Source organism: Argiope bruennichi, chromosome 11, assembly GCF_947563725.1.
Source record: "Argiope bruennichi chromosome 11, qqArgBrue1.1, whole genome shotgun sequence".
NCBI lineage: Eukaryota > Metazoa > Arthropoda > Arachnida > Araneae > Araneidae > Argiope > Argiope bruennichi.
Genome location: NC_079161.1, coordinates 3,386,803 through 3,413,725, shown reverse-complemented (window position 1 = coordinate 3,413,725; position 26,923 = coordinate 3,386,803). Strand labels below are relative to the sequence as shown.

The 26,923-nt window shown below is 30.8% G+C and overlaps 1 protein-coding gene across 1 annotated transcript in view; it reads right to left on the bottom strand.

The window, feature by feature from the left end:
* The window catches only part of LOC129957531 (alpha-2Da adrenergic receptor-like), a 297,241-nt gene that overhangs the window by 61,561 nt on the left and 208,757 nt on the right, over positions 1 to 26,923 (bottom strand). The window contains exon 4 of the mRNA XM_056069880.1: positions 21,828 to 21,962. The gene's annotated coding sequence lies outside the window, so the exon portion shown is untranslated. The remainder of the gene's footprint in view (positions 1 to 21,827; positions 21,963 to 26,923) is intronic.

Below are 26,923 nucleotides of genomic sequence, written 5' to 3'. Positions count from 1 at the left end.
ATTTGGATCCACGACAATATTAAAATGATAATATCACAACATTTTCCTTCAAACAATATATTGCCACTTGCAGTGCGCTAATTTTTGGGGGTGGGGGAGAAAGTGAAACTACATCACTGTAACTTTAACTCGGCCAAATATAATATGAATGATAAATTCGGAAAAGTTAGAAAGAGCGATAAAGATTTTAAAGAAGTAAATTCTTGACAGTTTGGTGCGTCTTAAACAAAATAGTGCCACCTCCTACTCAAATTTCCCAAACTCATCTAAGAAATGTGTTTCATAATTTTATAACCAATCAGCTAATTCCAAATACTCACTCATTTTTATCTCCTTGGATAGAAAAATATAGTGTAATCATCGAAATGAATCTTCAAAATTTCCCCGATCCATAATGTACACAGACATGTCATTCAAAACATTTTTTTTCTAACATGTGCGACTGTCTTTCTTTGAGAAAAGATTCCCAAAACAGCTAAGAGTTATAATAATGAAATTCGGTACATAATGTTCGATAATGTATGATTACATATAATATGTAAACAAAAATATAGACCTATATATATATATTTAGATTGAATCCAATTACATGAAATCTGGCATAAAATATAATCAGTATACAGCTAAAAATGGACAAAAGACACTAGATTAAATTCTATGAAATGATTGTCTGTCGGTTTCAAGTTCAAAGAGGCAAACAACGATATTACAAAATCGTAATAAATGAAATTTGGCATGTGGTCTTGGCAAAATCTTAGATTTCTAATTCTAAATGAAGAAATTCTAAAATGTGCACAAAGAATATTTCTACGTCGAGGAGTGATACATCCTGTTGTTAATATATGTAAGGTTATTCAGTAAATTATACAAGAATGCTAATTATAAAGAATACAAAATGGCTATAGCTTTATTATAAACAACAATGGGAGCAATATATTTGAACACAATACAAATTCTTGAATAGAAATCGGATAACCGATTTCGAACATATTAATTGTCCTATTTGACCTCTCCTGATAACATGTGAAATATCCATACAATATTGCATTTCAATACCTTTCCAAGCATATTGCATGCCTATCTTCACATCGTTCTGTGTTTCCGGCAAAACAGACGACGAAACAGCTTCTACGGTAAGTCGAAATGAAATGAAGAGGTCATTTCAAAAAATTCAGCAGCTTCGCAGCATTTCGTGTGGAAGTGGCCAAGGGAAGTTACACTGGACATACATAAATGTTGTTCTTTTGGTAGTTTTTAAAAATATTTAGCCAATTGCATTCGATGCAGTTACAGTAAACCTTTAGTTAAATGGAACTGGAATTAATTTTTTTAATTGCAAATGCTTGCTTTGAAACTAATTCAAATTGAATCCGAAAAACATACTATATGAAAAAGAAATTTCTGAATACGAAGGTATGGAAGTCTGCGAGGTGGATGAATAGGTTGTTCGCGGCGATTCGAAAGAAATCACGGACTAAGAAATTGCAGAAACAGTGTAGCAATAAATTGATTTTGAGAGAAGAACATAAAATAGACGACAGGTATAACAAAGTTATAATTGACGATATTTTAGAATACTAAAAGTAAGATTTAGTAAGTCTTTCAATAACAAATTAGGTTATTTAAATACCACGATGTTTTAATAGATATATTAAAATTGACTATTAAATAAATTATAACCTACTACATATTGTGATTTATTTTTTTCCTTTTGAATCACAGAAATTATAGGACATGTCCGTTGTTATTTATGGCAGCCATAAGTTTTATTTAATAATGCAGTGAATCAACACAAACTGATATTCATCTAAAATAATGATGACGGGACCCTGCAGCTCCACAACTTAGGTAGGAGCATAAGAAAAAAACATTTAGCGTGAGTAATTCCAATGCTGGAAACTATTATTCAGTTTATATTGATTATCCATTATTGCAAACGTAAAAATACAGTTTTAATTTCAAAATAGATCATAAACACAGTTCACAAAGAGAAATTTGAATTTGTTTTAAATTTCAAATATTTCAGAGTTGCATAAATTATATACAAATTCAGAATTAATTATATAAAAAAAGAATAAAAACTGTTATCTGGAAAGGCTTTTTTTAACTCGGTTGATCGGGATATTGTATTTTGAATAACCCGGTATTATTCAATAAAATTTCTTGCAATAATGAAAAGCTTCATTTCTGTAAAATTATATTTAGAAATATTAATAAAATGCTGCATTATCAAAATTGTTAAATCATTTAAAGGATATTTTGTATATTTAGAAATTATAAGCTTGTTTCCTTCATTTTTTCCCGTTAAAAACATTTCACCGTTTCCGTTCTATTCTTTAAAGAAAGCATAGTGATTTATTCCTGAATTCTTAGTCTTCCTTATTATTCGCGAACTCCCCCCCCCCGCCCGTTTTTTTTTTTTCTTGTGCATTTCTGTCCTTTAGTTTTAAATGACAGCTAATGTCGAAGAAATGTTTTTGTGTTCACCGACAAAGAATATGAAGAAATCTCCGGAGAAATTAAAATGTTTCTTCCCGAATTTAAAAGTTTGTGTTGTAGGGAGAATTTTGTTTGGTGTAAGCAAAATACAAAGCTGCAGACAGAATAAATTTAATATCCCCAGCTTATAAATTCATAAAAATTTAACTTCAAGAAGATCAATATTCAGGTGTAAGCATTTAAATTGCAGTTTTATCTGGGGAGGCTTTTAAGCTCTTGGTTGAGTTGTATTTTTCTCTAACACGCAGCAAAAATTGCTGTCTTCATTTTCGAGAAAGCAAAGTGTCAGTAGTGGATTCCCGGACTAGATTGGCAAAGTACGAGGTGATCCCAGACTGCCGCACAGGGGACCAGATAGGCCGCTTAAAAATGTTACTTGTCCAGTTGTAAAAAAAATTTGAAAGAAAACCAACATTTTGTTAATAATAAAATATTAATATTAGAGTGTGCATACGCATTGAATTAATAAAATCATTAATTAATGTATACTACACGAAAAAATTAATTTTCACTCATTGAGTATGTTAAATTTTACTTGACAAGCTCTACCAAATAATAGTTTTTAATTTTAAATATAATTGAGTTTTTATATTGCTTCATAAACTTACATAATAATTAAAGGATTACATTTTAAGTAAGAAAAATCATTAATTAATAATAATGCTTGAATCTTTATCATTTTTACCAGGATACATCCAGGCAATTCTCAGGTTATCTTGATCAATTATTATAAGAGGGACCCCATAATGTGCACAGCCTGTGGCCTTAAAAGTATATAAATCCGGCACTGTAAATTATCGAGAACTATAAAATGTGTCAAATAATCACCCCCCTCCCCTCCTGGCAAAAAAGTGTGCACCTTGAGTAAAGCAGAAAAAGCCTAGCATAGCCTTGGCTTACAATAGTTACAAAATATCGACCTTTGGTGTAAATTCAGCATTTTCACCAAATTTTTATAGAATTTTTTTGGCGATTAATCCATGACATGCGGTTATTAGTATCCGAAAATCGAATTCGTGTTTTAGACCTTTCATTCATCCGAAAGCGTTAATAATGTGTAATGAATTCTATAAAAAAATAAAAATTGCTGGTTGTTTTTACAAGACACTGATAAATCACAATAGCAACGCTGATATAAACTATTGTGTTAAAACTTCTGTTTATGGCTTGTTTATGAAATTAAATTAGTATTTTAAAACTTACACAATTTCTTTTCATTACACTTATGACTATTTTATTAAAACTATATCGCGCTTATTCATTAAAATTTTAACTATTTTAAAACTATCATCCATAGTTTAAAATTTCTCGTTTTCTCATCTAATAACCATTTTTGGACCATTTTTTTATTCGAATTTTTGGATAAGTTATCTTCTTTTGTGATCTCCACGGCTTCAAATCGCCAGTTCCACTGTATTTAAATTCTAATACATCCATTTTAACATCCAAACACAAAAATAGAATAATCTTCACCCTCTTTGTTCAGAATGAAGAAGAATGTTTGAATTTATTTCTTTTGAAATCTTTGTCTGTGAGAACTGAATAAATATCTTTCTATAATTACAATTAGCATGGAAATTAATTCAAAATATGATATTCAAATCTTTCAAAGAGTTTAACTTGTTAGCGATGTGTTAAACGTAGCTATCAGTAGAACAGTGTCAAATAAGTGCAAGTTTATTTGGAACAAATCTTAAAAATAATCAATAAATCTATCGAAGTGTCGGCTAATGGCCTTGCTAAATTAAATGCACAGCTGTGACAAAAGAGATCAAATGCAATATGACGAAATTCATTTCACGTGTCGATGCTTGTTTTACATCACCTATTCAACATATCGGAAATCCAATTTTTGGAACAAATCGATTATCGATTTTTCATTCCATTTGAAGATTAATCGGAACAAGATTATTTTATCGATTAACATTAAAGTTCTCTGTTCACTTGAACAATTATCGGATAAAATTTAATCACAGGTGATAGCTATTATTTTTGTGGTAAAGGTTAACAACTTAGTTACAAGTATTTGTGCTTTTTGAGATTCCAAAGATTTAAATCAATTTTGAGGGATTTTCGATAGAGTGATCGCGTGTTTTGATGAAAATTTATTTCTATTTACATGTTCATTGAAATTTATCCGCTAATGAGAAACAGATAATGAAAGTTATTCATTACAATTTCACTCATTATATGAGAAATATAAAATTTGCAATAACGATCCAATTGATATATATTTCAATGAAGAGAAATTAAAATCTGGGGCATTTCTCCAAGTCAAGGAATGAGGAGTAAATACAAAAGATTGATACAATGTAAATTTATACGAATTAAGATAAGAAGTAGATAGATAGAAAGAGGCAATAGATTTTAGATAAGAAGTAAACTTTAGTACAATTTAATATACTACAAAGTTTTAAAATCAACACTCTCCATTACAGCATGAATCATTTCTAAAATTGGCTTTAATGGGAGAAATAAACCATTGTTCATCTATGCATTAAAGTTGCATTCACTTTTAAGCAGCACGAGAGAAATCTTAGAGAGGACCTCGCCATTTTAAACCCTGACCAGATGAGGAAGGCGACACCTGAGTTGGCACTTTTCTCTCCAAACATCCACATCATACAGCAATAAAAGACATGAGATTAGATTCGCAAACCTGAAGAATTTATGATGTTATCAGGTCATGAAGACAGAATCTTCTTGACCTGATAAATCGAACGTTATCAGGTTAGATTCGAAGCCTAATCTCTAAACCTTTTAAGTCGAAACATAATCTGTGTAAGTTTGTAACTAGTGAAAAATCTTCCATCGATTTCTACGAAAATTGCAGCAATCTAGCAAATTTTGTCTCTAACTTTGCCACATTGCGCAGATAATTATGTCGACAGCGTCTTTTTAGCTGCAAACATCCATAATTTAACAAAAAGCTACATTTTGGATAAAGTCATGTATTCATTTTATTTTCCCAGTTTGTTTGTTTATCGTTTTCGAATGGTCGGTTTTAAGCACTCACAAATTTACAGACTGAGAGACAATTATTTTGCAGAACTCATTCACCTATGTTCGTTCTTGAATAATCGTATTCATTTGCTGGCGGATGAGCAGGCGGACAGACTCAAATCTTTTCCACTATTTGATGGCAGACCACGTACTAAATTTCATCATTCCAGCTTTGCCTTCTTTATTTGTGATGCTTCGCGACAAACTGACATACATCCAAAGTTTTTTCAGTTACAAATATGTCTAAAATGGGGAGATTTTTTAAATACTCGAATTCGTATACTTTCGTATACAAATTAGTATACTTTCTCCTGATACAAAGAGTGGTTATAATTAAAGTGCAAGTGTTTGAAGGACTGTAAAAGAGAAACTACAACGTACTCTGTTAATAAAATGTTACTACCAAAAGAATAGCAATTATAGTGCTGCTTTGAAAGAATATCGTCGTCTTAAAGATTTGGAAAAAAGAACCGATGTCTGTGAATGGCTTAAAGAAAATGATTAATAAATCTGAAGCTACAGGAGAACTCGGAATGCTCCCTGGAAACAAAGATCTGTGAATCAAGAAGTAGGGAAGGAATTGATTCAGGGTTAGTGGATCAGCGACCTGTCAGAGTTAGAAGTGTAGGCAAAGACTTTATCAAAACTATGGGCGATCGTACGCAAAGTCTTGCGCTACATTTTAAGACGTTATCCATATAAAATTAAAATTTTATACGGATAGCAGCGATCCACAACAAAGAATTGATTTTGCCAAATGCATTCTTGCAAAAATTAATAAAGACGAATCATGAATTCGAAAGATTTTGAGGACTGATGAAGCGCATTTTACTTTATCCGGACAAGTCAAAACCCATAACTGTAGGATATGGGGCTCATCCAACTCGCATACTGTTTTTGGCATTATACATTCTATTATACATTATACAACCCGCATACATACCCTTGCATTCAACGTTTGTTACAGTTTGGTGTGGTATGACTGATGAATTTATTATTGGTCCATTTTTTTTTCCGAAAATCTTACACCAACAGGGCTAGTTTGTTGCACCGTAAAAGGCACTAGTTACACACAAATTTTAGAAAGTAATGTGATCTCTGCTTTGCAAGACAGAAACTGCATCGATTCAATAATATTTATGCAAGTTAGAGCACCACCTCACAGTGCCCCTTTTGTTACACAACTGCTTCACCGAACTTTTAGTGACGATCGTGTAGTTAGCAGATGCTTCCAAAATGCATGGCCACCTCGTTCACCTGATTTGAATCCTTGCGATTTCTGTCTGTGGGGATATTTAAAAGATCGCGTCTACAAGGACAAATCTAACTCTGTTGCTTTAAAAAGCAGCATTGCTAGACATGTCCAAGAAAATCAGCAGGAAACATTAGGTGCTTCTGTGGATCACGCTGTCTTGCGTCTACAGGATTTGATAGGACTTGAAGAATCCCATATTGAACAAATATTGTAATACATTACACATTTCATATTTTAGCAAAGAAAAATGTTATAATTACAATGTATCAAATATTGTCATTAAAAAGCCCCACCTACGACAAAAAGTTAACTAATTGTTTTTACTGTGTTATTCATTTTCCCATGTTGTAAATACAACATATGCCAAATTTCTTCAAGATACTCCAATTATTTTTTCTTTCACAGTTCTTCAGACATTTGAACTTTAATTAACTCTCTCTCACACTCTAATGAAGGTGTCATTCCAGACGACGCATTGTACAATAGAACAGCAATGTACGTAGCACAATCTTTGGCGAGGAATACGCATTTTTACAGAATCTGGTGTGCGAATCTTGGAGAATTTTTTCGCGATTCTTCTCTAGTATACAGTTAAAAATTTCAAAAAATCGAATTTGCGTTATAACTTTTGTGTTCTCCAACCAATTGAAACAAACATCTTGCACATAACTACATATGTAGTCATAAAATGGCATATCAAATGTGATATATTTAAGTCCTTGCGTTTTTGTGTTTCATGTTTACAAACTTCTGAAGGTACAATCCCTTATTGGATTTCGCTGAAACTTTTTTTAATCGATGGCCTGAATTTTATCGATCCAGCTCTTTTCGTTTTGTGGTTATTGCATTCACTTATAGCCGAACAGAAGAACTGACAGACTTCCTCTGAACGGATTTTGCTCAAAATTTGGTAGAAATTTACATATTAATGTAAAGACCTTATACCAAATTTCATCGTCAAGTTCAAATCGTTTTTGAATTATCTTTGTCACAGACATAAAACCAAAAATGTGTTTTCGGAAGACTAAGACGAATCGTTTAATCGAAATCTTGAATTTTTTGACAATATTTGTTTCGTATATGAGAAAGTAAAAAAAGGGAGGACGATACTCCAAAGATTAAACGTAAAGTGCATCAAGAATGGAGTGAGCTTTTCTCAAATATTCTTGCTGTTCTACTATGAGGTAGGAAAGTCTTGAAGTTTTACTTGAAAATGAAGTGATCACCTTCTTGAGAATTCTGAAGTCATTCTGATTCATGATTGATGAACTGTTTTTTTTCAAGATACGACCTCGCAAATGATAGGCGAGCGTCTTACTTTATAAAAGAGAACTTTAAGAATATTTTTATATTATATTCAAAAGAATGTTCATTATATTTATGAATGTCCGTTAAAGCCCGCCAACGTACTTTAATCTTATTGAAAAATGTCTCTATCTACAGCATAAATTTGTTCATTATGTCATTGATATAATTGAAAATGCAATTTTTGCCAATAATGTCTAAAGAGAATTCATTCCTTTCGTATTAAAACGATTCTATATTAAATATATCTACACATCTGGAATTATAATTCACATCTTTTTTTATCCATTTAAAATTAAATCCTTGGAAGATGAAGTAAAATTTGCATAGTTCAGAGTATCGAAATGAGTTGATTACACTGTTGTTGATTTAGACAAAATATGCAAACAAAAATTCATCATAATAATATTTACTTTTTCCCACTGATTTCTCCTGAAAATATATCCTATTGTTTTAAACGAACAAATCTATCAATTGATATTATGATATAGTTTTGACACACAGTGATTTTAAATTCCATAATAATTTTAAAGAATGTATTGAAGCTTAAATTATGAAAATTATAATCAAATCTTAGAATTCAATAGATATATAATGTGTCCAAAGACCTCTCATTTTCAAAATGTAACACAAACCGTAGTTACACACAGTTAACGATAATATCAAATCAACCGCACTTTATACGATATAAATGTGAATTTAAAGGGAATAAGATGGACACATCCATCACAGAAGCCGTATATGAAGATGTGAAAAGGTCAACGTATATAGACTGCTGTTCTTTCTCTCGATCAGGACAAAATAATCTAATATACCCACCGCCGACGGAAAGGAATGATGATGATGATGTAGACGAAAATGAAGATAACACTCAAGGGAACAAAATTATGTGGAAGGAAAAGGAGGTAAAAAAAATGCTCATTCTCTTAAAATTTAGTGGGCAACGTTCATTCCACGTCAATTCTAAATCTTCGTTGTATAAACAATGAGTATTTGAAATCCTATCGATAATCATGTCAGCAGGTAGGAATCCAGGGATGTCATTAGCCTTCATACTAAACAGTGGGTAACTTTCACACGATATATTTTGGCAGGTTCTTTTTTTTTATAATTTTCCATTATAATTTGATTGTTATTGATATATCTGTTACGGCAAATGTGATTAATGGGTAGTGAGTAATCACTCATTATGCACAATTCCCAATTTATTATATTTACCATAACAGAATATTATATATATGTATTGAAGATAAACATGATTAATAGACCTTGGCGTAATTTCTGTAGATGGCACGCGCTCTATGAACAAATCTTCTAGAAAAATGCCTCCAATCACCCAGAAAAATATTTTTTCCGGCATTCGCAAAATCTTTAAGACAGACTTTACAGCAGTTTTAAATCCGCAGACTTATTACAATATCAGTGAGGCTTATATGAAATCTGTCCTTTAACTAACTGATTAATACATATGGTAATGATAATTTTGATGAATTAACGTAAAATCAAACTGTTTTTAATGTCTGTCGAAAGAAATGGTTTTATTGAAATTTTAATTTTTTTTTTCTTCTGATGTATTTCGCTTATCTATCATGAATTTGAGTCATATTTATTAAAAAACTACGTTTGAGCTCTCCATCTTTGAATCAGCAAAAGAAAAATATACCCATCTTCTTTTAAAAGAGTTCATGATAATATTTTATATTTCTGTAATATACTTTAAACTGGAATTTGTTTATTCAAGTGCAAGGTAATTTACCAAGTTAAACCCAGACATCCCGGACCCATTATTTCCTATGTATTAAAATTTAAACTATTGAGGCATGGCTATTTTTTAGAATTTTAAGCCTTTACGGATAATACATTATTTAAGTTCAGCTCGGTTTTTATCCGAATCTATCACGGAAAATGCCTGAGATAAAGTTTAATAAAATCTATTTCACACAAAAATGTCTTAGCTTGGATTATTTTCCAATCATCCGTATAATGGCAAAAGTCAAAATCTTGTCGATTAATATCATGTCTCTTTTTTGGATGAGTGATTGAAGGTCAAAATTCATAAATAAAATAACTTGTTAATTCAAACAAAATTGCACTGTTTAAGTTTTCTAATATAAAATGTGTCCTTCTATATAAAAATGAATTCATTAATGCTGTATTTTGTGTATATTATTTTAAAATTAGATACGCGGAAGCAAACACTTGAAAATGAAATATATTATTTGACAACAAAGGAAACAATGAATAAATTTATTTCCACTTATCTTACTTCCAAAGCAAAATCTATAAAACAGAAGATGAATTCCGATTGAATAATAAAACGAAGTAACTGGCAATTTATATCATCATCAAGAAACAAGAAAACATTTATAGATTAGACAAGACAAGAAAACCTTTATAGATTAGATTCCTTTTTTAAATAATGAATGTGTTACATCTTATAAATCTCATTTCTTTATACTTATAATACACAAATGTTTTAGACAAAATATGCAAACAAAAATTCATCCTTCATCAGTAATAATGAGTGGCGAATATTTATTTTTCACCATTGATTTCTCCTGAACATATAATCATGATTCAAACTAATGATATTTTATAACTTTAAAATATAAGACTGACAACACTAAGCTCAAACATATCTTTAAATATTCAACGATATTCACAGCTAACCTTTTTTAAAAATTTACGACCCTCATTTGTTATTCTTACAGTCGAGACTTGACACCGCATCTATTTTTCCTCCAGCAAGACATAAAATAGTCATAACAATTCCCAACTTGAAGAAAAGCCTGCAATCATCCTTCCACACGCAAATGACTGTTTTCCTCTCTTCCCCACAAGAAAATATTTCACCCAGGATTGATGTGCCAACTTATTTTTAAAACTAGCCAAAAAGATGATAGATTACCAGCTTAAATTAGGAAACAAAAATTCTCTACCTTTTCGCCAACGAGTTGTGTTTTCGAAATCAGGCGCCAATTTATTTCTTTCCAAGCAAGATGACGAAGACGGAGGGTTTCAATTTATTTCTTTGGGGAGGGCGGTCTTTTTCTTCGCCAAGTTTTCAAGAAAACAGAGATTGGATAATACGCCGGCTGCAGAGCTCACGGTACATTTTAATAAGAAGCTGCGGCATTTTGGGATGGCACTACTTATAAGGACAAAAAACTTGGCACTCTTTCATTTATTAGTTTCGCTAAGATACCTTCATTAAGCATTTCCTTAATGAAGCATTATTTTATTCGTCCGAAAGTTTTTTTTGGTAGCAGCATTTATTATTTTAATCGCTTTCGAAATAATAAAGTGAAACATTTGAGTTTCATGAAAATTTATTTTTAACCAGTTGACCCATATTTTCCAATTTTATAAATTTCTTTATCTAATTTTCAATGAAAGTTTCTAAATTCTTCAAATATTGAAGCGATTCATCTCCCATATCAGCTTTAAGTATTTCTCCTTCAGTGGTCTTTATTTAAAATCATTAAATATATTTGCAAATTAAAAGAAATCAGCTTTTCTAATTACAATCAACTAATATTCAGGTTATTTTTTATAGTTATATTGTTCATGTTATTTATACATAACAAAAAAGGAGTAAACTTTACAATTTTATATGTTTTGTACATAAAACTAATCAAAAAATTTTTAATTATCTAAAAGGCAGATATTTTCCAATTATTTTCTACTTTTTAATCTTGAGGTCATTGACGTGAAATTGAAATTAAATTTGATTATAAATTTATGACTTAACTAAAATAAATTACTGGTAAAGAGTCATCACAGGTATACAAAATTCCAAAAGTTTAGCACATTATTCACTGAGTGAAAAGTCGATAAAAAAATTTCAGGTCCAAACAAAAATGAAGATTTTTAAAGCTGTTTAAAAATTAAAGAATTTAATACTTTATACACACGAGCACACACACACACACACACACACACACATATATATATATATATATATGTGTGTGTGTGTGTGTGTGTGTGTGTGTGTGTGTGTGTGTGTGTGTAATCCGTGCAAAAAATTAAAGTTTGTATTATAATTTACAAAAAAATAATAATTAATAACGCCTTTGCAATATTGCAAGTGGAAATATACTTTTTATGAAAAATAGACCATCTGAAACTTTCGTTTGGGGATATGTTTTAAGGTTCATGCCAAATAAAAAAGGTTTGGACCTTTAACATGAAATTTCCTAACATGATAATGCTTTAAGCTCGACTCATTTATCTTTCATTTTAAAATTCGCCCTGAGCCCCTTGACCTACGAATTTTCTTCATTCCCTCATGGCATTATAACACATCCTATTTAGAACGCATGCTGTTATTTAAATTCCTGCAATGTTATAAGGAACATTTGAGATATTGAAGAATCTTTAATTGCTTTTTGGAATTTAAATTATTTCATACTTTCACTTAATGGCAAACTTAAAAATTCATTTATTCCATGCGCATATCATTGTTTGCAAAGGAGTCCATTGCATAACAGCGACAACATGCATCGTGTGAATATATATCCCAGAATTGAAAGAATAAAATGTAAATACGCTGAAAAATAATTCTACAATTTTATTTTAAAAAGTAAAAATATGGGGGAACATTCGAATGGCTAAAAAATAAATTCTTTAAAAAGGTGGAATTTGAAACAAAATTTCCAAGTACTGCTTTATAATAGTAGTTCTATATGAAGCATGCATTTTGGATATTATTTAAATCGTACGGAAGAAAACAAATTTTGATATAGATTGGCGATTTCTTTAACCAAATTTAATTTATTTCATTGCTTTTTTTAAAATTACTTTCAATTGCTGAGAAAAAGATTCATTAATCTTAATCATTTCAGATTTCAGATCCATCTGAAATCTGAAACGATTCTACAATGTCAATTTTAATATCAGCTGAAGATTTTCATCTTTCTAACTCCCTGCCTTTTAGTTTCGTTATTTGCAGGCATGCGAAAAGAAACATGGATAGGCTCTCTTCTGACAGCACTCAGTATAAATCTGTAACATTAAAGCAGATGCTGCATATTCAATTTCATCCATCTAGCGTATAGAGAGTTTCAGTTGTACAATTCACAAACATATAGACAAGACATAATTTATTAATTTCGAACTCTGGAAGGTTCAAAATAGGAACTTTCAGTCAAATCTTGAGGTTAAATTCTTCCAATAGTTTACAGTAGTATTTCATACACAATATACAATGATTAGAAGTTTTCTATATATACTTCATACATGCAAGGTGAAAAAATGAAATGACAAGAATAACTTACTTTACATAAAGTGTTTGAAAATTTCAATAAATGCTACGCAATAACAATTTTACAATAAAAATACTTAACTTATCTCACTGAAGCGCTCAGTGTATTGGTTGAAGAGTTAAAAATGCATGCCAGGAATCATGGGAAGACTTTATTTTGTGCCGTGAATGACATTGTCTTCCGCGCCCGCAACTAATTACAATGAAATCTCATTCCGCATTCATGAAATTTGATGCCATTCTTTGATGAGAAACTTTGTGAAACGAATCTTCTTTTGTTGATCAACACATACACATAAAAAGACTGTCCAAAAAAGCGATACGACTTTAATTAAATTATGGAAGTTGATAAGGGAAAAAAATAGTTTAAACAGTGATGTGTGCTACTGTTTGCAGACTCCCAGACAAAAGGTACAAGGTTTTGTTCCCAGTTAATTGGGTCTGGAAAATTGCGTGGATGAAGAAAATAATTATTTTGGTCTGTAAAGTGAACACGCTATCGTCCGCAGCACGAGGCTGGCTTCCTTCATTTCTAGCCACGAATAGACATTCACGAAGCATTCCGCTACTCAAAATGCAAAAGGTCACATCAAAAATGCTATTTGATTAAAATCCAGGACTTGCTATCTCAACAATGAATGCAAAGAGGCTGAAAAGGGGTATGGATGTGATAAACAGTGCAAACACAATCTATAAAGGTTTGAAATTATTTTTCAAAACATTTTCATTCTCTGAGAGAAATGAAAATTCATTTCAACTTTAAATAGCCAATCTAGCGCCACTTCCTTTCACAGTATTTAAGTACAGTAGAACATTTCTTAATCTTATCTATGACTGCAAGAGTAATCACTACATTCATTCATTTTATAAGAAAAACATTATATCATTCTGTTTAGAGATACTATTTCTTAACTCTAAAAAGCAAATAATATTGATGAGCATTTTTACCACTTAATACAATTTTAATAATCCAATTTATAATTATAATTTTGTGACAGTTATCTGCCGCCTTTAAAAGTAAGGTTTGTCATATCTTTTTAAAGAAACAAATACCTAGATGCTTTAGTTGCTTAACTCAAATCAGAACAAAGTGTCCTGGTGAAATGTGTACAATGAAACTCTATGCTACAATGAACAAGCCATAGTATGAAAACAAGAATATATACAGTGAAACTTTCTGATACCAAGTATTCATATAGTTAAACAATCAGCGATTTTTCAGCTTGCTATACAATCTGCAATGCGATCTAAATTTCCTTTTACTTGGCTTTCTTAGCGCATTGTCTTCATCCTCTGCCTCGTCAACAGCGAGTGCAGCGGGAACAGAAATATTCTATATTGACTCGCGCAGGGAATACTTTTCACTAATTCACATATATGTGTGAGAGAAATGATCCACCAAGAAATAAAGCTCTCAAACTTTCTAACGTGATGGCAACAGCTGGAATGGATTTCTGGAGAAGAGTTGATCCAAAAAGAGTCTCCAACTTTATCAATAAATTTTCATATACAAATTAATCTCTGAATGTTCGTAAATAAGCAAAAAACTATCTTAGAGGAGTTATATATCACATACGGATAAGGAACCCATAAGGATTTATTTCAACTCATCATATCTTCAGCTGTCAAACGTTTCGCACAAATACGTAACCCAGTGTTCAGATTGCATCCGAGTTTCATTAATGGTACTTGGCATATTATATATATATATATATATATATATATATATATATATATATATATATATATATATATATATTATATATTGCATTCGTATAGATTTTACACCGCCTCACGCCCTTCTCCCTCTCCAATGCGGGGGATCAAACACTAGTTGGGAGAAGACAAACCATTCACACTGACAGACATACTATCATTTTAAGAACTTTTCTGAAATTCGTAAATATCTATCATTCTGTAGATTAACTATTATTGATCCAAGTTGCTTTGACTGAGTGGCTAATATTGACATGAAAATATATAAGCTTCTATCAGCCAAAAATTTTTTTTAAAAAAATCTACAGCTTTCTTAACAGGACGGCGTGCCAAAGTTGTTTTTTCGATTCATCGTCTTCGCAGAAAGATACAGACGCATAAATAATAGCCAAAGTAGTGTTAAGCGTGGAATTTTTTTCATATCTCGAGGCCGAATTTCTTGAAGTTGACAACAATTTCTTTTTTGCATAATTCTATGAAAAAATACAAAAAACCTGAACGTTTTTACTTGAAAGGAAAGAAGGAAAATTAAATTTCAAAATGAATGGCATATAATTAGAAATAATATGAACTTCATTGCTCAAAGTATTAAGTTCTTTTATTCCAGAATTAGCTACAGAAAAATTAGTAAGCATGTAAAACAAAATGAAATTTTCAAATTGTGTCATCAGATTAGAAATTCAAATTTCAATGCATTTTAATCCTTCGATTCAGGCACCGGGTATGGAAAAGAGGCCAAACATGGCCGATAGTGAAAGAGTTGCGTCGACGCGTTTCGTGCTACTGAAGAGATCGTTAAATTCCCATCCTGCTTTGGCGGCCATTATATTAAGTTTCCTGCTAATAAATGATTAAAAGGCATAGAAATTTGTATTGAATGGAATCATCTGGATTTCTGGCTATTCACTGAGTGAGTGAATGAATGAGTCGCATGTGGCGCCATCTTCCATTTGGACAGGGCAAGTTTCTGAAGGGAAATGATGGGCGGGTGTGAATGATATCAGAATATCTGTCTTCTGACGACTATTTGGAAACAAATGAATATTTGCAGAGGTGCTGCGACCAAATTTGTATTCATGACTCTTAACATGAGGCCCGAATTCCTGATGGATCGATAGCAAACTTTTGCAACTGCTTAAATTATATGCTCAGTTCAAATATATGTGAAATCTATAAATATTTCAGACAGACTGAAGTCGTTTTGTAATAAATGATAAATATGCAAGTTAGCTTCATTGAAATTACGAGAAAAATACTCGTACCAGAGTTTCAGAAGATATATGCCATTTCTCTCTATGATTTCGATAATTTTACAATGCATCAATTACATATATACAGTGGACCCCAAAATTAATATACACTTCGAAAGTTTAAAATATTTTATGTATCAAAAGCTAAACTTTACTTCGAAATAATCGAATTTCCCAGAGTCGATACAATTACCCTGTCTCCCCCGCTTTGTGAACAAAAAATTAGTTTATTCCTTCCATTTATTTATAAAAGTAATGGGTATGAAACTTTGTCGAAAAGCGAGGTTTCAAATTTGAGTATACACCTAACAAATTTGTAAGTTTCTTAACATTTTTTTTTAAAGAAATTCTTTAAAGGATTATTACAACAACGCTTGAAGAATATAAACATAATAATAGTTTTCCATGAATGCAACTATTTTTTTCAATCTTGAAATCTCGTAAAATGAGCACTTGTAGGGAAACTTCTAAAAAGAAACGTTTTTTAGTCATCAAGTGGTCAAAAGATGGCAAATCTCTTCGAGAAATTGCGCTCTTAATTGGGAAAAGTCATGGTTCTGTTCAAATATAAATCAGAAGTCTGTTCGAAATCGAAAATCTGGATATGGGGCCAATATTCCAGGAAGAGAGCGTAAGGAAATTTTAAACACTATTGCAAAGAGAAAAATTATACGCTCAGTAAAGAAACAACAAAAAAGCTGGTGGAATCCGTGCCTGAAAGATTGCGAGATGTGATCCAGACAAAAAGATATGCGACTAAATATCAATTTGCTATTTTTATGGAAATTAATAAAGGTGTAACAATTTTGTGGTGTAGCTTTTTCTACAAGTACCACATTTATTCGTTTTTCAAAGATAATGAATTCATTTTCGTAATTCTTTTCTTTATATATTGCAAGGAGAGGACAAATAGTATTAAAAGTAAAAAAATACGATTTTCTTACAGCAGAAGTTAGCTCTTTTTGTTAAAACATACATAATACGTTTATGTGACTGAATTTTGTTGCCCACTACATGTAACCGATGTAGAACAAATGTAGAGTAAGTTATCTTTTGAAGAGGGTAAGAAATTTGAAATTTTGTTTATTTGTGTGTTCTCCATAAAAGGATTCTTTTTTAATATTTCCAAAACTAGATTCATTCGAATAATTTACTAAAGAGTTTCGTAAGAGGAATATCAAATGACAAAGAATAATATAAAAAAAACAGATTACAAGATGAAAGATCTTTTGTTGAATAACGGCCAGGAACCTGAGAAACATGCTCACTGCAAAATATGCAGAAGCAGATAGAAAAAAAATGTTCAGAATTTCTTTCCAGAAGAATATCTGAGCCAATTCTTTGTTTAGAGTTGTAATTTCCATAAGATATTATTGCTTAACATAAGGCTGTTGAAGTTACAAAAATAAAACAATAAAAAGAATGGGATAAACTAATGCGCGTTTTTTCCGGAAAATTATGTAAGTTTTATAAGTTTGATTCTGAGTGATTTACCTTAAGAATGTAGATAAAAGAAATTTTTTTAATACATACGCAAATGCTATATTTCGCTTTAGAAACGACGAATTAGATCAGCAGAGTCGTTTTTACTTTCTCGTTTCTCAAACACGCTTGCTTACAAGAGGAGAAATGTGAGCAATATTACTGACATAAACAATGTAAAATACAGGAATTGAAAAATGTGGACCAATCATGACACATTTTAAAAACAATTATAATCATGACATATATTAACGGAAAGCTACAAGTTAAAAAGAAATGTTTGGAATGAAGCAACCAGCTTCTTTCAGCAATATTTCATGATTTGGGTTCATGCAACGATAAATTTACTAAAGAGTTTAATTTTGTATATTTCATGATTCCGAAAAAATAAATGTATGATTTGAAAACAAAAAATCGGGCTCTACTTTTAGACAAGAAAAATGTACATTCGGGAAACCAAAACTGGACGGAGGATGAATGATGAATGGATCTAAATAATAATAATTCAAGAAATTCGATGTGGTTTACCGTTGCCATTCAATAGGAGTGTCCAGAATGTCTTTAGATTTTTTAAATCGAAATTTCGAAATTTGTTAAATTACGATATTTAACAAATACGCAACAAGCGACATATGAATCAAGAAACTTAATAACGATCGAATAGACAGAAAAAGACTTAGTTCATTCGTTAACCCTTTCGAACACAATGGAGAGTCTGACGCGGACATCGAATAACTGAATTTTGAATTTTAAATCGGCAATAAAATGAAAGTATTAAATCATTTAAAATAGAAAAATCACATAAAAATGCTTCAATAGATCATATATCTTTATATTATTATATGAATTAAAATAATAATAAATGTCCCAAATAGGATATGTCATCTAATTAGAAAGTTAAGTAAATTCTTAGATGAAGAGGTTAACAGATATTGCGATCGTTGAAATGGAAACTTTATAAGATGGTCCTTTCGTTATGGATTTTATGTCCCTTTGATGACACTATTTTTTAGCATGATTCACAATACTAAGCCTCCTGGCAAGTAGACTTGACTAAAACGGCCGAAAAGTTATATCCAAACATTAGGGAGTATTAAAATATTGTTTCAAAATGAAGGGGGGGGGGTAATAATTGCCATCAAGAGGGGGGGAAATTATTAAAATGAACTGAATGAAATTCGAATGAAATTTCCAGAACAAATTCTGCCATCAAATGGCAATTTTTTAAAAATTAATCGAATTTATATAAAAGTGCTTAATGGCCAGTGCTATTTAATAATGAATCGATCCATTTAACTCGAATTAAAGGAGAAATATTACAAATATAAATTCATCTAAAAAAAAGGGAAATCTCTTTTAAGTAAACATTTATGAGATCTTAAAAGACCCTTTCGCAATTTAGAAAGTATTACTCCGACTTATGATAAAAACTATCCGAAGAGACAACAGTTTAAAACAGGTATACAGTTATTAATAACAATTCAAAGTTTAATAAAAATTATTAGGCATAAAATAAAATGGCATGACAATTATTACATTCAATGACAACCCAATTTGAAAGCGCGGCAGAGAGCTAAAATGAGCCGAAGAATTCAAAATGTTTCTCAGGAAAACAGGAAGGAGATTCATTCCCTGTTCCCAGTTTCCTTATCCACAATATATCTACAGCTAACCAATAGGAGAAGTTTCCTGAAAACTTTCTAATAAAAGTGAATTTGTGTTTTAGACGCGATTTTTTTTTCCAACCGAAAGAAATCCAAATTTAACACAGAACTACAATTTCAGTCACAAAATGACATAACAAATTTGTTATGTTTAAGTCATTGTATTTTCAAGCTTTCGCGTTTACATGTTTCCTCATGTTGACTTTGGCTAAAAATTGATGGGTGTCTACACTATGGTTGTTAAGTTTGAGTACCGAATCTTATCCATTTAACATTCTTCATTTTGAAGTCATCATGTTAACTGATATTTGATCAGCTACTTCCTCTCAACGGATTTTGCACACAATCTGATAGAAATCTATAATCTGTGACGTAAAGACTATGTGCCACATTTCATCCATCTAGCTAAAAGTGGTTTTGAGTTATCTTTGTCACAGACACACGAGCGTACCGAAAATGCGTTTTTCGACCTTCCGGAGGTCTAAAACGAGGAGATTCGTCAAAATGTCGTGTTCGAATTTCTTGACGATTAAAATATTTTCTTTATACATTGTATACAAGAAAGTAAAATTTAAAGCTGAAACTGGTTCGAATACAGGGTGTTTTAGAAATTCGTTGGAGACTTAAAAAATCAATAATACTCAAACGATTTGAGATAGATGTCGTTGACACCTATGAATCAAAATGGAATTAATTTTTTTCCTTTTTATCATGAAACCAGAAATGATCCATCGCAGAATTTGCAATTAAAGCCGTCGGATGGCTGTGCAGTTGTCAGAATGATGCGTTGCTTAAGATAAGAGAATGAATTGAGAAAAGCATTAAAATAATCAATATATTGTCCTTTATTATGAAACACAATGTGAAATGACTCTCTTCTACAATGTTCAATTTCTTTTTTCTAGCCCATACTTTGTCATACCATGAAGGGTGTAGTATAATACTGTGAAAAGTGTGGTTTCCCATCTGATAACTAATCTCCTAGATGGAGTACGACACATTTATCATTTGTAAACTATTCGTCGGACCCATTTTCTATCATATTCTCTTCTTAGTGACGCTCCGTCATCTTCAGAGCTTTCTAGTAGTTAAAATTTTAAATTACATTTAGTAGTTTAAACGTTATATTAAATTTAATTTTTTAAATATTCATTTCACATGTTTGAAACAACTATATTCAGGAAATCTTAAATGAATAAACAGCTTATTTCCCCTTTGTTCTTTCTGATTTGCCATATTTTTTTTTCTGTGACAGTCATTAAAATACAAAATGATAAACAAGAATTTCAATACAATGAAATCACTTTATAGTAGGAGAGGGATGCTTCTATTCATCTTTGATTCTCGGAATGCGTATAACGCCAAGTTCTATTTTCAGCAGAATAAATAATGCAGTAAGCATACTTTCGGAGTCTTGTACACCATGGATGCTTTCATCAAAATATATATTTCGATCCTTTTTAGAAAAGAGTTGTTGCATCATTAGAAAGGAGTTGAAATGCATCATTTACAAGTCTATTCGTCTTTGAAGTAAAGGCAACTTAGAATACACATCACAGAGATATTTTATGAAGAAAGTATTCCATGAGATGGATTCTGCACATATGCATAAAGAAATGATATCTAATTTCGATTCTTGTATCTTTCATTCATTCAAATCGACGCCCGAGAAAGCCAGTTCAATTCTTTGTTTTTAGAGCATTCATTGAATAGCCTTATTAACAATTTTTGAAGGCAAATCTATACATATAAACGGGAAAATCAGAAATGTTTGAATGCCAACAAAACTATTCAATGATATTTTTCATTTTTTTTCTTTTGAAACCAATAAAGCACAAGGAAAGATTAAGTGAATGTTTCAAGTTCATTCTTACATAATTAATATTGATTGATTAAAAATTATATTCTTGAATATAAAAAATATTATTTAATATTTAGTGTTGCTATTCTGTTGAAAAAAAATATTGTTGATACTTTTAATAATTATATTTATTAATCTCCAAGTTGTCATTACGAAAATTTTAATAAATTTTACATCTTTAGTTTAAAAATTCTTAATAGAAAGGTAATGGTAAATAGAAAGGAAATTAGGAATAAATACTTAATGAAGCACTCAGTCATGACTTTAAAGTTTACAGCATCCCTCCACCCAAAAAGAGAGAGAGGACGTTACAGCATCTATGCTGTTTTCTATCACAATAAAGATCATTGCTTGAGTAATCGTGACCTCAAACATATTAACGTTGGAGACGATGAAAAGATTTTCTTTATCACATTTTATGAATACTTTACTTTAAGTTAAAAGTAAGGAAAAAAAAAAACGCATTTTCCTTCAAGAAACATTGGGTATATGAGGTAAATGACACAATATGAATCAAATTATGACTTACACTACGCATATTGTTTTCCATGAAATCGACGAGTTTTTCACCCTTTGAAACCTTCAATGTTTAGTTGAAATAGGAAACGGGTATCATTTTCGTAAAGAAGTCAATTTAATACCTTCTTGCTCCGATTTTCAGTATCTGAAATAAAAAAAAAATGGGCAAATGAATAATTCGTAATTTTTCATGTTCATAGTTTATAATGTTCATATACGCATAACATATATCACGAATTAGGAACTCTCGATTTGTCATAATCATCAGCAAGACAAGAAAATTTATGATACAGTCTCGTCGTCAAGCTTGCTAAACGTTTGCCAAATGATTAAATTCTCTCCAAATGGTCAATATTTTTGTAGCATAAAATGAAAATTCGCTTGTGAACCATTCAATTTTCATTCTGAAGGCAATCAGTTTAGAATTCAAATTGAATAATGTTGTGAATTTCAACAATAGACAAGTTATCCTTTTGAAAAAAAATATGCTATGCTGTAGTGTGTAAGATACGAGCAGGTGATCTGACGCTATTTGGGATCCGAATTTTTTCATTTCATATGTTTCCTTTCCTACAAACATTGTAGATAATTTCAACCGGGAAGCATAAATCTCGATTGAATCCAATTCTTGATTAATTAAACCTTTCAAATCTTGAATGTGAGCACATTTTCTGGCGGTTCGGGCAATTCTAGAAACACAGACAATTGCATTTTCCATAGTTATCAAACCAATTTTTTTTAAATAGCCGCTGGAACAAGTCCTCGATATTTAACCTAAATCCACAATGCTTCCAAATTCTGAGGCCCATTTGAAATTAAAAACATACACATCTCATTACGTGATAGTCAAGGCACTGAATTGTCTCTAGGCCGTTCGCATGATTGCCTTCAGTGTCTAGTTGCCTTTGATCAGACATTCATCTCAAGTACGCATTTTCGCTTCCCTGCAGTTTCTCACCGTCTTCGTTGAGCATTCTTTTTCTTTGCAATCTGGTTTCGGCTTTTCAGCAATTTCCCCTTCTTGATCTGCCTTCCTTTGAATATCTGCCCTATCTCGAAGTTTTGGGTGGTATTTTTTATCACAGTTGAAAATTTTAAAAAAGAAAGCACATTTCTTTGCAGGTATTGTTTAAATTTCCATTATGTGAGAAAACGCACAAGAAATAGCAAGATATTAATAACACAACCATAATAGTTTATTTAATTAAAAAAATCTTCAGAAAAAAAACATAATCATTACTATATGTTATACATCGTAAAAAATTGCAAAATAAAACATCAAAGTTTAAAAAAAGCAAAAGCGAATAAATTTCAACATGATAATCGTTATAAAAGTAATATTTTCTCTCACGCGACTTGTATAATATTCCAGAAAGAAATCTTGCAGATGTTTGCAGAATAAAGATGCTTTAGCAAAGTTTAAAAAAATCGTTAAAAATCGAGATGATTACACAACAACTTCAATTTGTGCATTTTAAAAAGGACTAATTGTGGACAAAATGATATGAAAATTGCAAAATTCCAATGTGAATATACGCGTAAAATTATCAAAAATCATCCAAAACCATAAGAACTAAAATCAAAATTTTAGATTAAAAATTAATTAAAATTTTAAAACTATTTTATATTGATAATCCCCGCTAGTTCATCGTTGCTCAGAAATGAACCCGATTTGGAAGCAGTCTGGCCTTCTTAGCGACAGTTAAACACATAAACGTTTATAAATTTGCACAGATTGTGACTAACATTAACGAAAACGGAAATCTTAAATTGATATATCTTTTTAAGTCTGATGCATTCATGTAGAATTGGATTTTAGCAAAATTTGAATTTTTATATTTCCTTTAAGTTCAGATTTTTATCTGATATCATGCATCCGAGTTTCAGAAACGGAGGTATTGTGTAAATAGTGTTAGCGATTTAAATTTTTTTTAAAAATCAGAAATAAAACAGCAATATTTTTAAGAAGTCTAATGGAGAAATCTAATATTATTCGTTTACAGATCCAATCCAGATCTAATACTGATTTAAAATTTTTATGTCAAAACAATGTACTAAATTTCATTCATACAGCTCTTTCATTTTTAATTTATCCTTTTCTCAGTTATGCACATTAACAAAACTTCTTCAAATACACAAAGATACTGAAAATTCAGCAAAATCTAAATTGTAGAAATTTTCACCATATCGATGTCAGAGTTCCCAGATACTGAAAGATTTAATGTTTGAGCCTTGCGCATGCAAGAATGATTGCGGCGAATACAGTGCCAAATTATAAAAAGAATAAAAAATGCTCAACTCTTAGAATTTGAATGGATAATATTAGTCTCTGAATAGATAATTTCACATAAAAAAATTCCTAACTCATCAATCATTTAAATCTGAACATACAGTAAAAATCTTTCAACTGGTTAATACAAAAATTCCAAGTGAACGATACTTATAATACAATTTAAAACTGATTATATTTTAAGGAATACTTTGCTTTAACTAAAAATCTGAATTTTTAAAAAATCCATTGGTAGTCTCAATTGTTTTTCTATTTCAAATAAAATGGGCACACTTTTCATGAAATCCTTACGTAACTAGAAATCTATTAGAAACTATTCCGGGAATTTTTAGTGCTTCAGAAAATGTTACTACTTTCATTGAAAAATTAAAAAAAAAGTATAAATGTTTTCTAATCCAAAACACAGAACTATAACAAGCAATAAACAAATTATTTTTTAAAAAAATAATTTATAAGTTAGTTGAAACAATAAGAAAGAAATTATTTCGTATTAAAAAAAACTTTTAATCCATACACAGTCTTAAAATACTTTATACTTTACTCAGATTTTTCAACAGGTTAACATAGCAAATTTCAAGCGCAAACAAACGAAGTTTCTAATAAAAACATTAAGCAATGAAATCAACAAAAGCAAACGATTTACTTAAAGCAACTCAGAGTCTTACTAGAGACTGCTGGAATAATTTCTTCTTAACTCTCAAGTTGAGAGACTTTTTTAATAATAACTCGAGTACTAACTGATCAGTTTCTCGCTCGGCACGCAAGCTGTTGTCACGTGACTCTGGAGTAGCAACTGGTACGAGAGGAAGAGGTTCGGGAGAAGCTCTAGATGCAAATGAAGCCGGCTGTTCCAATGGTTTCAATAAGTTAATTAAATAATCGGACATGTTCTTTTTAACATAACGAAAAGGATATAAAAAATTATATTGTTTTCTGTGACTCGACGTAATGGAAAGGGGCAATCTGGCTGGCATCGGTGTTTCTTGCGCAGTTAATAGACAGAAGCGGGCGTTTAGCAATCAGCTCTTTTGAGCTTTGAAGACGAGGTGACCAGGAACATTTTTTATTGATACAAATTTGCCAAACTGATATTTGTGTAGGATCCCATTTTAGATTTAATAGAATTATAACGACTTTGTTTTTAGTTCATACTTAAATGCGTCTATTATAGACCAAATTTTGCACATCTACATAATTTTTTATAGGTTCATAAAAAAATAATTTAAATAAAAATATGTTGTAAAAATTTTGTAATTAATTTATCTTTATAATATTGGAATTGACTTTTCATAAAATGCAAGTCGAAAAATGAGCTTAAAATAGCCTGTTTTTACCCACGATGAAACTTTTTATTGAATCCTGTTTCTTAATTTCTTTCACATATTTTCCCCTCTGAGTGAAAAGAAGACACGGGGAACATTTTCCCGGACATATCTAATGGTATTTTGAAGCTCCATTCATTAGCTAGGCGAAGGGCTCCATTCAATACAACTGGCAAAAAAATCAATGAAGCAGTGTGACATTTTTATTATGGCTGTTTACATATGACTGTGGCCATTCGACAGTAAGTAATAGGACCCATTTCTGTGCAATGTATGTTAGCGTTTTTATAGAACTGGTATACACATTTTATCCCTCTTGTATTTTTTATTGCAGTACTAAGAAACAACCAAATTAGAATGTAACTAGGCTCATTTCGTTGAAAATTTAATATGCATTTTAAATTTTCATTTAAAAACTACATGTCAAAATTCCTCCATTTAGACAGCTGAGTTTTTGAGTTATTGCAACACACATAACATAATTTCAAAAATTTTTTTATCTTTCAAGAAAATGAAAAAAAAAAAAGTTTGTCAGTCGACTTTATTTAAGAGGAATAAAATGATGTTTTTCTATTAAAGCATTGTGAAGCCATATAATTTTTCCTAAACAACCTCTTTCCTCAGAAAAACATTTAAGTCTTCCAATCTAATTGAACTAAAAAGGAAAAATCTATACATAAAAACATTTTTTTTTTTTTTTACATTGCACTTAACCAAAAAGTGAGTGAGAGACGACCGATGCGTTCCGTTCAAAACTGAGTTTAGGCAAAATTCATCTGTCCAGCCTGCTGCGTTTCTGATTGTGCTCTCGAAATGAAAGACTGATATAATACAGAATCAGGAATAGCCATTTTTTGTTTGGGAAGGGGGGGGGTCACAAATGAAAAGCAGAAGTACAGAGATTCATCCATATTTTTAGGGTCAAATTATTTTTATTATTTCATTTGCAATTACAATGCTTTCTCTTTTCATGCTTTACTTGGAAGGAAGTTGACTTTAAATTTAAAGCCGACATTAAAATGGAAAAGGGAAAAAAAAGTTACTTTTTTTAACAAACATTTTTTAAATAAAAATTTTTTGCAAACAAATTCTTTTCTCCGGAAAATATTTAAGTATTCCGATCTAATTTAATTAAGAGAGGAGAAAATCCACGTATAAAAACATTTCTAAAAAGATCCTTTTTTCACCGCACTTCACTTAAAAAGTCCAAAAACTCCCTGTTCTAATGAATCCCTTCTACCGAGACGGTACATCAAGTTACAATAGAGACTGATAAAATACTCTAACGCAAACCCGCGAAAAAATATATTAGTCTTCATTAACGATTCCTGGGTTCAAATGAACAGCCTTTGGTGGAAAAAAAAGTTTTATTCGGAATAAAAGGCCATTATACCTTTGGAAAGTCAGACGCAACTCATTACTTAAATCAGACATTCGAAATCATTCTAATTAAGAATTTAGATTAATACTTTCATCCAATTTGCAAAACCTGAA